This window comes from Papio anubis, chromosome 4 (genome assembly GCF_008728515.1).
Source record: "Papio anubis isolate 15944 chromosome 4, Panubis1.0, whole genome shotgun sequence".
In the NCBI taxonomy this organism is placed as follows: domain Eukaryota; kingdom Metazoa; phylum Chordata; class Mammalia; order Primates; family Cercopithecidae; genus Papio; species Papio anubis.
In genome coordinates, this window is record NC_044979.1 from 151054156 (window position 1) to 151070423 (window position 16268).

General features: G+C 34.8%; 1 long non-coding RNA gene across 1 annotated transcript in view; it reads left to right on the plus strand.

Annotated features, from left to right (window-relative positions):
* Window positions 1–3745, plus strand: part of LOC110742792 — a 143991-nt gene extending 140246 nt beyond the window's left edge. The window contains exon 3 of the long non-coding RNA XR_002520874.2: window positions 3672–3745. This is a non-coding gene — a long non-coding RNA (uncharacterized LOC110742792). The remainder of the gene's footprint in view (window positions 1–3671) is intronic.
* The last annotated feature ends 12523 nt before the right edge of the window (window positions 3746–16268 follow it).

Here is a 16268-nt window from a genome sequence, read left to right on the forward strand (position 1 = left end):
CTCGTTTCAAGTTCACTCTTCTTATAGAATGCATTGTATTATTCATAAAGTTAATGCGATTGGCTGCTATTTCACATTCTTACAGCCAATTTGTGCAGACTTCACTCTTTTGGTGAGATCATCATGATTGTACGTCTCAGGTTGGGCTTTTGATCTTTGTAAAGAAGTTTGCTTTCCTTCATCCTGGGAACACAGATGATGCTCATATTCTCCATACAGTTATTTTATAAATGCATGTCTTTGATCTTATGGGAGGAGGTCATAAATTCCTTATCTATAGTAAAACTCAACCAATTAAAAATATCCTGGCAGCAGCGGATCAGAATCGTATTTTAATAAAGGATGGCAGCATGATAGGGTGGAAATACGCTAACTAGTTACTAATTTTCTTTGGAAGTCCTGTATAAAATTGATGGTTTAAATTTCTAAGGTCTACTTTTTGTTTAACTTATCTAGTAAAGTGATTCCAAATGCAATTTTATTGCAAAATTATTTCAAATTTGAGTAGTATATTAAAATCTCATCATTGCAATTTATGTTTGGAGTCTTGGAGGGCTAGTAAAAACTGGATAGTAGAATACCATAAGAAATGCATTTTTTTTTCAAGTATGTCTAGCAACTCAATGGCAGACTGTTTCTAAGTAGGAAGCCTAGCTTGTCTGGTTTAATGAATTGTAGTACTTAAGAAAGGCCTCCCATACTTTTAGTGTTTGTTTACAAATGCTATTTTGTTAAGCAAGTCAGATATGAATCATCCACTAATCTTGTTTATGAAATTAATATATTCCGTAAAATTCTTTGATTAACAGTAGTTTCCAAACACAACTTATGTGTTAGTGGGATCTAAATCTATGTGATATTATGATAGTTTGAACTCTGTTTTGATTTTTACTTAGCAAAATGGTCAACTCACAGTTAAGTATGACCTCTTTGATTTTCCTAAGCTTTTTCTTGTTCAGTGTCAGATCGAAGACTTGAGATGAGTGGGTGGAAAAGTTGCACATTCTTATGAAATAAAAAGGACAGCCACAATTTTATACATATGTGTATTTACATGTATGACATATATGTGTGTGTGCACATATGTGTGTATATATGTGTGTGTGAAAGGGAGGGGGGAGAGAGGAATGAGGTCCACATAATTTAATTTGATTACTAGTAAATTTGTATGATTAATTCAAATATTTAGACAAATTTGCCTTTAATAGGAAAATCACCAAAAAGGCAAGGCAAGTAGTTGCATAAGTTTTGCTTTTTTCTGAAATTTCCTGCATTCCCTTAGAGAAAAAAGGATTTCACATTATCTATCAAGTAACTAATTTACATATTTGATCTCAGGTATTTTGATTTCAATGTGTGTAGCAGTTCAGGAATAAAAATGTTGTATTTCTTATATTATTTGTGTGTTTATGATTGAGCCTTATGATCTTTTGGTTTAGTTAGGAATTTGCCTTCCCCATCCCTCCTATTAAAACTTGATTTTTGGAAAGTATAGATAGAAGAGCTGTGCTTTTCTTTTAAAATGCTAATAAAATTCAAAAGCAACTTGAATACATTTTATGATACAAATTTTACATATATTTAAAACCAGGACTACAAAATATAAATGTATAAAAAATGGTTGGGATTCTTTCTCTGTGGAATGAGTATATGTTATATACATACAGCCCTATGAGTATAAATAGGTTACTGTTTCTCCTAAAGTGCCTACGTTCATGATGAATTCCGATCCTTATTACAGAATCATGAGCTAGAAATCAAAATACACCAACAGATATAGGTAAACGCTGGTAAAATTCTGACTTAGAAAATAATCAAAGCTTAAAGCTTAGCATTCTGATTTGGAGCAAGAAATATGTAAATTATGAAATCATGAGCAGCTTCTGAGCACACCCCCTTTATGTTACCTGCAAAGACCTGAGTCAGAAGCCTGCATTTCAAAATGCTTATTTTTTATTTTTATTTTTTACAGTGTGGATGAATGGCCACGAATAATACAAATTGGCTTTACTTTCCAAGTTTATTATCCTTCAACATTCGTTGGCGAGTTAGCGACATCATTTATTATATAATGAGGTAACCCCCAAATGAAACCCCCAAACATCTTCTCTTTCTGGTCATCATAGGCTGCCATTCTTCCCCTAGAAATTAATACGTCTGTATGCGGGATCGTGCCTTTTCATCCCCTGCTGCAGAGTCAGCGGTCATAAGAGCTTTTGTGTTCATGAATATGTAAATGCAACATGCATAAAATAAAATTAAAAAGCAGACAGTTTCTACCACAGACCGTGCCTAACTCTGCTGAACTAATACACAAAAAGCTAAGATTTAATTTTTCAAGCATTTTGAGTCAATGTTTCAAGGCATGACATAATTATGTAATATGAAAATACATAAATTAGGCATATGCAGATGTGCATGACGGTTAGACTCTAAATAAATCGGCTTGGGCTTGTAGTCATGGCTATAATGATTCGTGCAGATTCACTTACTCCTTCACTCTGATGCCTGGTAATGGGGGGAAATGCCTTAGGTCTTTAATGACCTTGTATGTAGTGACTAGATTCTACTCCCATACTTCACTCCAATAAATGACGAAGAAAATGTTTAAATAATATGTATTATTTGTATATGTATGTACGTGTGTATATATATATATATAAAATACACACACACATGCTTTTTTTCTTTTGAAGGGGAAAAGCGATGGCTATATTCCACTGAAGTATTCTGGAGGAAGCTGTGGGAAGAAAATTGGCGGATTTTATTATTGAAATAAGCATGCATGTCCATGCATATTTTTACGGCATGCATGGCTATGCACCACTCTGTGCAAACAGTGCTATTGCAGCTTGGGCGCGGTAATTAGGTTGATGTAATTATGGTGAAATAAAGGCAGTCGCACTGATAATTTCGCAGTGAATATTAAAGACATATGTGCCTTCCAGTGTACAATAAATGAACCTGAACTGCTGTCAGGGTCTAGGAGGACAGTGTGGCCAATGCACCTATTGTGTCCCGGCTGCAGAAAGGAGCCTGCCGATTGGCCACTGTCTGCAGCACATAGCACTGGCTGGTTATAAAGGACTTGTCTAGGGGAGAGCCTGTAGGTACTCCATTGTCTGGTAAAGTTCATATGACTGCATTCTTTTTTGCAAGGCGGGTGGAGGGAGAGCGGGGAAGGAGGGGGTGTCAGCTCAACTGTAAAAGCTGCACAGATTTTTTTCTTTCTCTCTCTCTGCCTCTCCATAGATCGTTTCTGTTTCATGCCCTGTCTCATTTCGCATAGCTAAAAAAGAATGCTAATTAAGATCCCTTGTCTTAACCTGAAAAATAATGACTCGGCTGTAATTAGAAATCCGGTGAGAGTTTAAAATTCTGGTAGGGGACCAAAAACATCAGTTACGGTGCTTAGGAAGAAAATGAAGAATTATTTTTCTGTAATCAAGGTAAACATGGGAGAGGGGGGTTCCCCCCGTCTTTTTAACCAATTTTAACCAATGGTGTTCTACTGCAGATGAGAAGATACTGTATTTCAAAAACTATTTTAACCATCAAATTGAAGCAACACACATCAGTAGCAATAGAAGCCTTCTTAATCCTCCTTAGGATGCAATTCAGATGAAAGAACTGCTTTTTTTCCTATTTTTCTTTTTGTATGTGTGTTATAGATGGATCTGAGAACGCTGTCTGGGCTTGGTGCCAAGGGCTGGTATTTCACAGCAGCGACCGCCTCACAGACGAGCTGTGGGAAGCAGGAGGGAGACTCTCTCTTAGGGTGCCACTACTATGGAGACACAGCTGGGCTGAACAAGATTTGCTTCAAACGACAACAAGAGAGACAGAAAGTATCTGGTTCAACCGCTGCCCGAGCAGGCAGGCACCAGAAGAGCTAGCAGCCAATCCGGCCATGCTCGAAGCCAGCTCTGCAGCTCAGCCAATCAGTGACATCACTGGTGAGAAACTCATTTACATCATGCAGTAATGAACTTTGTTTAACATAGCCTTCCCCCTTTCCTGTCACCCCCCCCCTTTCCATATTAGGTCCTTCCATTAATTATTCTGCTGGCATAATTTAAACCGCTATGCAAAAATGTGGCTACATTCTGTCCGATGGCTTTTACCTTTTTTTTTTTTTTTTTTTTTTTTTTTTACCCCATTGGTGTCTGCCGTCACTGAAAGTGATTCTGGTTACAATTCTATTTTGTTTTGAATTTGCAAAAATTATCTTCTCTTTCTTAAAAAAAAAATTCTTAACAACATCAAACCTCTGTTTGTGTTGTCTGATCCCTCTTCTTATGAATGAATACATGCTTCTCCAAGTTGGGGTTCAGAATTGTACAAGGTAACAGAGAATAAGGGGTGCATTGCCATGGAAGTTGCAGGTTTTTCAAACAATCTGTGTCTCAGAACATCCTTTAACGTTTCCAGATTTTATGCTGCAGTGGCCATTTTACATACAGTGCTTTATCCAAAAAGCACTGATGTGCATCTGTCACATGGAGGAAAGTTCACTCTTGTTATATTTCATTCTCCACTGCTCTCGGCCAACATTGTCATTTTATTAATGAATAGAACTGAGGTCATTTCTGGACAAATCTCCCCCTTCCCACCCCAGCACAATGCACCTGATTTGCATCCATTTACTAGAAAAACTGAATACAAGAACCAGCTTGAAAAGAAGTTAAGGGACCAGCTTACATATTATTTCAGAATTTATTGCCGTAATACAGTTTGTTTTTTAAAATGTATAATATTTAACATTTGCCTTAGTATTTCTATAAAAATGCCTGGTCTCCATTCGCAATGTAATGCCTTTAGCGAATTTATGGGATTGTTACATAACCAAAGTAGATCAAATGAAATAATGTTCACAAACGAGTTCATTTATCTGCAGAAAACCTTTGGAAATACAATTTTGCGTTGCACATTTATATTTAGCTGTCAGGGATAAAGTCATTTGTTCTATAGATAACTTAAAGAGGCTGGAACATGTGGCATGTGAAGATTTCAGGTTGCTTTATAAAATCCCAGAGAGCAAAACTGGGTCACACTTCAATGCAATTTCTATTAAGTCATATCTTTATTGCATATTTGCGTTAAAGGCACACTGTTTTCTAGCAGAGAAGGTGAAGTTTCGTTGTCTTTCTTTTAAAAGGATGTTTTGAATATAATTAATCAAAAACATGGAATTTAAAAAATATTGACAAGGGTTTCATAATAGTGCATGATTCGTTTAAGAAGCTTAGAGAGTGCAATGATAGGCATAGTCACTTTTTAAAGCATATGAAGGATTTAGATGGGAAACCATGGCCCTTTTAATTCATGAAGCATTCCATCATCCCATCATCAGTATTCAGGGGGCGACAGTCCCGAATCAGTCACGAGCTCCCCTGCTGCAGATCCTGTAATTTGAATCATGTGTAATAATATATTATCCTACTGGGGGCCTTCTTTCAGTAGGAGAATGGTTTATACATTCTGCTATAAGAGAACTTTTGGCTTCTAGCCGACTCACAGCCATTACTCACATAGGCAATCACGATCGTCTTCCTTAAGGAATAACATCTGCACAACCTCCAGAGCCAAAAATCTGCAACCTCCCGCACAGTGTGAATTATGATTTCTTGGAATTGGGATCACTTGACAAACTGAAGTAGAAAAATGGAAGGTTTAAAGGAATGGATCAACATTTTATTGAGTGTGCCATGTGGCGACAGCGCAAATTCCCATTCCTTTGAAATGATGGAGAATGGTGAGGAAAGGGGGCCAAAAATATACCTACATGTGTTCATTTGATTTTTAGACACAGCCGAAATGTAATGTGTTTTATGAAGATGTGGCTGCCTCTGTGTTTTTCTGTGGACATCCTAGCAAGGTCCTGTAAAGGGCGCAGCAACGTGGAGAAATAAACGGGGGGCGAAGGTGACTGTGAAAGCAGAGAAATTGTGTCACCTCGAGAAGGAAGCAATGTAATATCACAGGAACCGTTCTGACCCCAGAGTTAAAAATTATAGTGTGCCTCTGATGCTTTCTCTTGTTATCACCTTGATCAGGTCACTTAATTTCTTTCCATTTTTCTCCTACATTCAAAAATTAAAGACAATGCCAGCATAGAGATTTTCTCTTTGTGTGAAATGCCTTCCCACTTTTTAAGAGTCTAGATCCTTTTTTGCTTCAAGGACCAGGTTAAATGTCTCCTCTTCTGTGAAATCTTTCCGAATCACCATGACCAGAATCTCTCACTTCTCCACCCCTCTTCACCCATTTTATTGCCTGTATGCCAGTCAGTATTGCTGTGGGGCCACATGTGTATATATCTTTGCCAGTAGACTGAAAGCCCCTTGGGGACAGAGACCACATTGAATTCTTCCACCCCCAGCTCTAAGAATAATGAATGATGCTCCTAAGGTTTAAATCCATGTTTTAATTAATGAATTATAAGTACGTTACAGATTGCAGAGGGAGGGTCATACAAATTTCAGGGTTACGATTATTGTTGTCAACTATTACCACTATGTACCAGTTGATGTCAGCTTTACCTCATCAATGTTAAGCCTTTTATTTCACTGGCCCTTCATAATAAAGCTCAGATTAAATGGTCTCTGTATTATTTTTCTTAAATAGCCAGTCGTAAGGAAAATGCAAATCATTTTGTTTATTAAATATAAAATTAAGCCAACTTAGTTGGTGTTTAAAAACTTAAAAATAGGTGAAATTTATGTAGATTCAAGCAACCATGATAAGCAAATTACAGTATCCAGCTCTACTGTTAATGATACGAAAAATTACTTGGAAAAGGTAAGCAATTAACATGGAATGTTGAAATGCTTTACAAAGAATAATAAATCAGGAAATATAGAATCCTACGTCAGTGTTATCAGTAATGTATATATTTTAAATCTGTAAACTAGTAGAATAATCTTGAGTGATTTCTAGATGTTTTTGATATAATCTGATAACATGATGCCGAAACATGATTGATTTTATGTTAGTTATCTCTTTAAGTTTATACTTTTGGTTATTGTACTACTGCTAAGGGGAAATTAATGTTTTGGCAAACAATGATATTTTTGTTAATGTTTGAAATTGTTTTTAGATTTAAAAATATATTTTAAAATATTTTTCGCTACATTTTATGAGAAGAGAATGAAATAATTAGAAAATACATATATTTTTACTTTTGTATCTGGAAAAATAGAAATTTCAGAGCTTGAAATCATCTGAAGTCTTTATTTTGTAAAAGTATTAGAGAGGAAAAGTATCTTGCTTAAAAGTGCGTACTTTCAAGTTCCCGGGACAGCTGAGACTGGTATCAAGAATTCAGAAAGACAGGGTCAGTATTTTTTTACTCTACCAAATAAACTTCATGTTAAAAACTAGCAAGATAGGATTATACAATTTTATAGTACTAACATAAATTAAATTACACTCACTTATGTAATCCAATACTGTATGTAGAATTCACATATCATAGGGAAAAAAGGGAGACTGGACCTTATTGAGCTGTATTTTTCCACTATCCTACAATAATGCGATTGGTTCCAATAAATAATCATTTGTATTAGTGTTCTTTAAAAATAATTATGGTTATGATGAAGTAGAATTGGAAATGATATCTGGGTTCACTTTGCTAGCTTTGAATTCGGCCAACACAGATACTGTATCTTAATGGCAGGATTGGTTAAATAGATTTGGGTGGGTCAGTTTGAACATTTTTAACCAATGAATTATACTGTTATTCTTAATCTTTTTTATTCTGCTTAAGTCTCCAGTTACCCAAAGATGAGATATTTGCATTTAGCCAATTATTTAAAAATATAATTCTGGACCTTATAAATACTGAGAGATGAATTGTACCCACTTAGAAATGAATGTTTCTCAAAGACAATATAAAGAGTAGGACTCTGTTCAGCATCTTCTATTTAGAAAATTCCAGTTAAGAGTTCAGAGAGTGACTGAGAAAATGTAAAGCATCTTAAAGAAAATGTTACTTCACATCATAATTTGAGACATGGTAACTAACAGCCATTTGCATTTGAATACTATTTTATTTTTCTAAATTTATTAAAGTAACGATAAACAAGATAGAAATAATGAAACACCCCCTCCCATACTGGTACTTATTGATATCATAATTGCATGATCCTTATTCCAAAATGATTGAATTAGGAAAGTGGGAGTAAATATTAGGGCCTAGGCTTATACAGCAAAACTAGTAAGTTTGTGATTAAGAATTGTTTATTTGTAAGATGGCAAAGAAATAGATAAAACTGGCCTAAAACATTTGCATATTCTGCCTTTTTTTCCTGCTTAGCCCTTACAACATGATTTAAAAGCAGTATCAGTATATTTAGGTGTTTACTGAGGATTTCCATGAACTGAAGATAACACATCTTGTTATTAATCAGTGAGGTCGCTCTGTAACTGGTTGCTGAACTAGGAGGAGGAACAAAAGGCTATGAGTTAATGGTTAATATTTGCTGGGGCCTAATATTTGCGCTATATGCCGTATGCTACGCTATGTACTATGCACACGTTCTTTCATTCAATTCTCAAATCAATCCTTTGGTGTTATTACTATCCTCATTTTACAAAAATGAGAAAATTGAGTTTCAAAAAGGCGAAGCCACTCCTCAAAGTCACATGACTAGCAAGCAGCAAAAGAGGGATTTGAACGAAGGATTCTGACTTGAGAGCACGCATTCCTAATCACTCCAAACTGAAGAATCAGTACCTGTGATTTTGCTGTTTGCTGTAGAAACAGATTTTTTATATATATTGCATTCATAAATGGTGTATCTGGTTCAGTTTTTTTAAATGTTCACATATATTTTTATCTTAGTATTTTATAGCTCAGTTTGAAAGCTATTGACTTTGCAATAATATCTACATTAATATTTTCTTTATATTTTGGTATTTCTGCACCCAACCAGATCATTTAGGTAATACATACCGAAACAATTTCTGAACAGTGACATACCAGATAAATGTAAGATCATGTTACTACTAAATGTCTTTGTAAGTCTGAATTACTAAAAATAAGTATTAGACTAAATGTTTCCATTTCCTCTTTTTCCTAGATATTTTACTTATTAAATATATCACCTATTTTATGAGAAAATTAATTCTTATTAATTTGACAGTTGCAGAATGTCACTTTGGCTCATTTAGACCCTGACTATCCAGACATTTAAGGTAGTTCAGTTTCTCACTCTTGGTTACACATCTTGTATCTACAACCCACGGCAATCCACAGGACGTTAAAAGAATCTTACAGTTACTGAATATATAGTAATACGTTTTATGCCTAATGCTAGATATTCTAGTTTTTATCTATAGTGGTCAAGACTAGAGGGCATAGCTGAAAGTAGTTGACTTTCAGAGAATCAGCTTAATTTGGGGAAAGGAGAGGAGAAAACAGAATTGTGTAGTTTCTTACCTTCCTGATGAAACATTGTCCAGTTTTTTTTTTCTCAATTTTCTATTTCTTTCTTGAACAATGTTGTGCACTTACCATATGCCAGAAACTGTGCAGGCAATAAAATGAGCCTCTTGTGAGCTCCAACTGCAACATTGTTATTAATGTTCGTAATGAAAACACTATGTCAATATATGTTCATGTATAATTGAAGTGTTTAGTTTGGTTACATAATTTATGGTACCCTCTTTTCAAAAGAGCCAGAAAAGCAAAAGTTTTGACCCCTATGATTCTCATTTGAATGAAACTCCACTCCACGGCACTCCACTGTGTCTGTGCCTCTTCTATGATCCTGATACCTAGAACTCAATGCAGTGCTCCATGGAAGGTTTAAGGAATGCAGGGTGAAGGAGGACTGTCATCTCTGTGTCTGGGGGCCCCTAGGCCCATGGATGTGGTGTAAAGACCTCAATAGCAGGTTTAAGGATCATATTCTGATTTTGTCTGTGCCTTATACTAATCTCTGGTACAGTTAGAATTTGATATTATTTTTTCCCCCAAGATTCCTTGATGTTCTCATTACTAATAATTACCTTTGTGGGAAAGATTCAAAGTTAACATAGCAGTTCCTTTCATTGCTTATGAGCTTACTGGGAAAGCACTTAAAGTATAGTACTTAAGTACCGGTAAAGTACTTAAAGCATTTATTTTCAGAATGTTAATTTTTACACAGTGAAAACTAGAGATAATAGTGTCAATGACTACTTAGTGATCACTGAACTCCATGAGGCCCTATGAGAAGTGGTTAGGAGCATAACATCTCTGGATAAATGCCTGATTCTGATTCTGAACTTCATGACTGAGTAGATATATAACCTTGGACAAGTTGCATAACTTCCTTGGGCCCCAGTTTTCTCATCTGTGCAGTAGTACCTACCTTAAAAGACTGTGAGGATTCTAGTGCATTTTTGCAAAGGATGGTGTTATAAAGATGTATAAATTCATGTTCTTTGCTCTTCAAAGTATAGAATGTAGTTAGAGAGTATGTGTTTGTATACATTTAAATACATGTTAATACAGTGTAAAGTGCTATACCAGAGATGTATTTATGCTTGCATAAATACTTTTAAAGTTTAATTTTACTCCACCTCTTTAACCAGGTTTTTCTTTTATTTGAACAAGTTGTCAACCATTGTTATAATCATCAGTTTTATCCCATCAAATATTGGTTTCATTTAAAAAGTTGTTTAAAAAGATTGTTATTTTAATAATATCTATGTAAGTTTATAATTTCAGGCAACTAATAATATTCAATTCATTGATTCTACTTTTTCCTTCATTGCTTGGTGCATATATCAGAAAATACAAATGCCCTAAGTCACATGTAAAAATGCACGACACCATTTATTCTGATTTTTGCAAAGCTCCATGGTAGAGCTAATATTTTAGACCATGATACCCTAGAATGATCAGAGGTTAGGTTCCTAGTTAGTGGCATTCTGTAAAGACAATTAATCCACAGTGCAAGTGTCTAATGTTCAAGAATCAGATACTTGATACACATAGATTTTCCTTTAACAATATCCATTGTACTCAGGAAGAAAATAATAGACTCTAATTAGAAGACCTGACCTAAAACCCTTTGTAAGTGCTCAAGCCTCAGTTTTCTTATTATGAAATGGGGATAGTAATGACTTACTGGAAAGATAATTGTATGGGCTAAATAAGAGGACCTGTGGAGTACTGTTAGGTTTTCTCTTCTGTAGGTTTTGTGAAGTCTGTTCAAGTGTGTGTTTCAAAGTCAGTGAGAGCAACAGGACTTCAATAAAATGCAAGCTTCTGAGGAGACAAACTCTAGTATGATGTATTCTATAGAATAGAGAATGACAAGATTCTTTAAAAATATTTCTCATTAATACCCCCGTTAGTTCAAATGATTTCAGGGAATTGTGAATGCAAGTTAATTAAATCAGAATTCTTTCTCATCTTAACCTGGGAATGACTGAGACTAAAAATAGTTTCATTTTAAAAAGAGGTTCATGAGCTCTCTCCCTCTCTCCACCCCCATCTCTATCTCTGTCTTTCCCCACCTCTGAGAGAAACTGACGTATTTGGGTAGTGAAGAGCATCAGTAAGGGTTTCCAGTGATTGAGGCAGAGGGCTGTTCAAAGGCATGAAGATGTTTAGATTAATAGTAACGATGTAACTAATTTTCAGGTGTCTCATTAAGGTGAAAAATAATATACTAGAAATAGCATCATATTTGAACACCTATGTGCCAATTTTACCATGCTTTTACAATTTCATCTAATCTATTACAATTTGTTATTACTCCCTTCAAGTTTTATCCATGCTTTCTCATGGTGCTAATAATGAAGATGATGATCAAATGAATTTTGCCATGATATTTTATTTTGTAGGTGTACCTGTTGTTTGAACTATGTATATAAATAGTAAAGCAGAGAAATTACACATTCTGTTTGGGTATCTTATAGTAACATTGCCTTTTAATAAACCCTGTTTCTCCTTTGATTTAACAGCAATTAGCTAACATCCTATTAAACGTCAATGGAGATAGTCTTGCATGTCATTACGGTGCAATAAGATCTATTTAGCTTTTCAGTTCTTACAAGATATTCATTTTGCAGTGGAGTTAAGCTTTTCTATTACCTTCCTGGCATGATGGTCTAGGAGTCTTTAAAAATTTTTTATTAAACTTATTTTAGTTTTTTTTCCCCCTTTGTTAGTTACTTGATTTTTCTAGGGCTGAGAAAGTGGGTTTTTAACATATCACTTCTCTAGGGATAGGCTTCAGCATGGGGGCTGTTGGAGAGGCCATATAACCCGTTTCTCCAGGCGTATGTCTAGTTTATGCCTACCGTACCAGGGTAATTATTGATGGTGCCCTCTTTCATTTTCAACAGTGACCCATTTTTCATTAGAAATTATGTGGCCATTCTATAATACAAAGTTAATTTCTGAATGTTTTGGTAAAAATTATATTTTCAGATATGCGAATCTGTTGTTATCATGAAAGTATTTGTACTTTGCAGATTGTGCAACGTGAGTTTAGGTTTTGCAAATGTGGTCACTACAAGGATAGATAATTTTGTTGATATGTGTTAGACAAGCAATGAGTAATTGTTGATCTAAACTCATCAGATTTGAGCATCAGATTTCATTAGTACTCTAGTCTAGACTAACAGCAGGAAGAAGTCCAGCATGTCAATTCATTTAACAAATACTAGTTGAGCACTATGTGCCAATCATTGCTATAAGCACTGAGGGACACAGCAGTAAAGCAAATAGACAAAGTCCGATGTGCTCATAACGCTTGTGTTCTGAGGTCCTTTATAGGGTAATAACACATATTTATTAAGTTATACCAATGACATTTTGCTCTCTCATACAAATTGCTTTGACAAAAGGAAGGCTTCATTTAAAACCCAGCCTGTTTTCATTCGACTGCTCCATGATGTAGGCTAACTTTATACCATGAATTCCTACTGGTACGTTTTTCTTTCTCTCACTCAGTAGCTTACCTGAGATCTTAGGCCCTCCTGGAGTTGATGGTGCCAGCTGCCCATGATTTTTATGTTTCTATTTAGTCAAAAAGCAGCTCAGAAATCCAAATTTCTAATACCTTGAGATCTTCTTATGTTCTAGCTAACACACAGATGTACATGGAAAATTTATTATCTTATTTGTTTTTGGAAACTTTTTTTTTTCTCTCTGAGAACAGGTTATTGTCATTTTTGCCTATATATATAAAATTCATCTTTTTAAATGTATCCTGGAGCTTTTCAAGTGATTTCTCTCGTGTGGAAGCACCTTCTCTTGTTATTTGGCTTTTCATAAAGCCCACGAATATTTTAAAATTATAAATGACTTATGTGCATAAAAATAATAAGCAATTTATATATTAAGAATACATATTTAAGCAATTTATATGTTAAGAGTACATATTTAAAATGAGAACAATTGTATCATAAAACCAGGACTGTTTGGAGTTTGACATAGACTTAAGACAATTAATTCCTTTATTTTCTAAATGTGCCCAGGAAATGTGTAAAGAAATGGTATTCAACTTGCTCAGATTTACACAGCAGTTTGTGATAGACTCAGAAAAAAAACAAGATTTTTTAAAATTTGAATTTTTAAAGTTTTGATTATAAAAATATTTTCTCTGCTCTAAATTTGAAAAATTTAAGAGTTATATGAAAGAAAATTGAAATATTTAGTTATTTTGCTCTTTATAAATTACCATAGTTACACAAATTCTAAAAATATATATTTTTTGAATAATATTGAAGTTTCACTATATAAATAATTTTATATCTTGTTTTTAAACATGAAGAGAGAAAATATTATGTGGTATGATATAAGGGATGTACATTTAGATGAAAAATAAAGGAAGAAAGAATTGATAAGACAGCATTTAAAAACTTAGATATTTTTGAATTACAACTTCGCAAATTATATGAGGCGATATAGGATATATGTAGAAGTGAATATGAATACGTCAATGTCATTTCTTAAAAATGTTTTGTGGTACATTGAAGTGAGATATGTCAAAGTGACAATGCTGTCATAGATGCGGATGCCCTTTCTTGTTCCTGGGAAGTAGTATCTCTTCCCTCCACACATACTCTGGGTTATACCCTCTCTTAAATCCTCATGGAATTTGTTCCGTCGATGATCTTTCTCCTGTATCATCACCTTCCTTTCAACAAGCTGTTCCTTCCCAGCACTCAAAAATGACCAACTTTCACTCATCCTAAGCAAACAGATGAAGAAAACAATAATAGCCACCTCCCATAAACCTGTTTCCTCTTGTATCTCTTACTTAACCATTCTGTTGCTGGACAGGAAGTCAGGAGAGCTGGGAAAAGACTCAAACTCACTTGGGACAAGTAGGGTAACTTCTTTGCAGTCCAGCAGAATTGATAATTTTATGTTTCATAAAATATAAAATGATGTTAAAAAGCTATAGTTTTTCTTTTTTTCCAAAAGTACTTTGTCCACCTTGGACATCACATAAATTTAAAGGAGAAGAGAGGAAATATCCTCCATAAGCTATTTTTTAATTGTTATTTTTAGGGAGTGCTAAACTAACTCTAAAGGTGTTTTTGACTGAATATAATTACCATTTACAGCCATGATCTCATTTCCATTCATTTATTTTGAGATTCTGTTCCCACTCAGGGTTCTAATGGTGCAGGGGAGGTAGTTGGGTCAAAGTATTTTAAATAACGACCAAGGAAAAATCTATTTTTAAAGGAAATAAGCTCTTTGTGCTATTGAAGAAAGATCACTGGACTTGAAGTCTATTTGTTACTCCAAAATTACTTCAATGAGAATAGGAATCAGGTGATCTCATTTCTATTGCTAGCTATGCCACTAGTCATTTGTGTGACAATGGAAAACCAGTGTTTATTGGTTTATCAATTTATATGATGGACAGGAGACCAGATCAGGACTTTCAACAACTTTTTTTAAAGTAGAATTCTCTCTTAAATAAAATAGACTCAGAATCCCAAAATATTTTTAGAAAGTGCAATGACCCTGTTTGGATTAGGGTTGGGAACCTCAGAGCTGTATTCTTGTACTCCTCATGCACTTTAGGTGATGCCTAAGATGCCCTCATTACAGCCTCATAACTCCATGAGAATAAAGCCACTAGAGTAGATAATTGTTTACATTGCCTAGAGTTTGAAAGCGAGACTGTTTTTGTTGTTGTTGTTTTCGTTTTGTTTTGGTTTTGCTTCTTTTGTTCAGCCATTAATAAATTAATACAAATTAAACTTCCACTAGATGGCAGTAGATCAAATCTTTGATATTGACAATCTTTAGTCTAATATTTAAAAGCATGTATTTGGACTACTTACACAAATTTTAGAAGAATTCTATTGTCTTATATTTTAAACTTAAAATTTTTTTTCAACCTCTGAATTTTCACTTGGTATTCTGTTTTCAAGACATTACTATTGGTTAGTCCAGTCTTTATGGTGCATGGTAAAAAAATATTACTTGCTCTGATTATAGAAATTTTTAAAAATTGCATAATGTTCAAATGAACACATTTTCATGAGCATCTAAATTTATTATTCATACAGTCTTGATTTTACAGCTTCACTGGAAGTCTAATTTTTTACCCAAAAGTTACAATGACCTGGTCATTCATTTCTCTATCCCATAACACCCACTCCCTTCCGCAGCAATGAAATTCCAATGATAGTCTGCATTGTGTATACTCTTAACTTTGCAGAGAGGGGATGCTTTCTAATTATATTAGATGATGGGAATTTGTGATAAGGATAGCTAGGGAAGTGAGGTATCTCAGGAAGCTGCTTCATAATCCTAAGGTTAAAGGTATAGTAGCTTCATGGAGGCACAGAGCAACACCATCCTTTGGGATTAGCAGGTCCTCCAGGAACCCAACAGCTCTGGTACCCTCATGCCAACAATGAGCCTCCCAGAAGTTGCCTCAGCTCCTCTTTTTGGATACCACTTATTTATACTCCCCAGGAAAGAAGAACTGGTTGAGTCAATTTGTTGTAGTTGTACACAGATCACCCCTTAAGGTCTGTCTCTTGCTAAGTCCCCTGAGTTGGTTAGATCCCACTGAAGACAGCTTATTCTTTAAATAGTGTATTAGTCTGTCTCATGCTGCTAAAAAGACATACCTGAGACTGGGTAATTTATCAAGGAAAGAGGTTGAATAGATGCACAGTTCCACATGGCTGGGGAGGCCTCAAAATCATGGCGGAAAATGAAGGAAGAGCAAAGGGACGTCCTATATGGTGGCAGGCAAGGGAGTTTGTGCAAGGGAACTCCTCTTTATAAA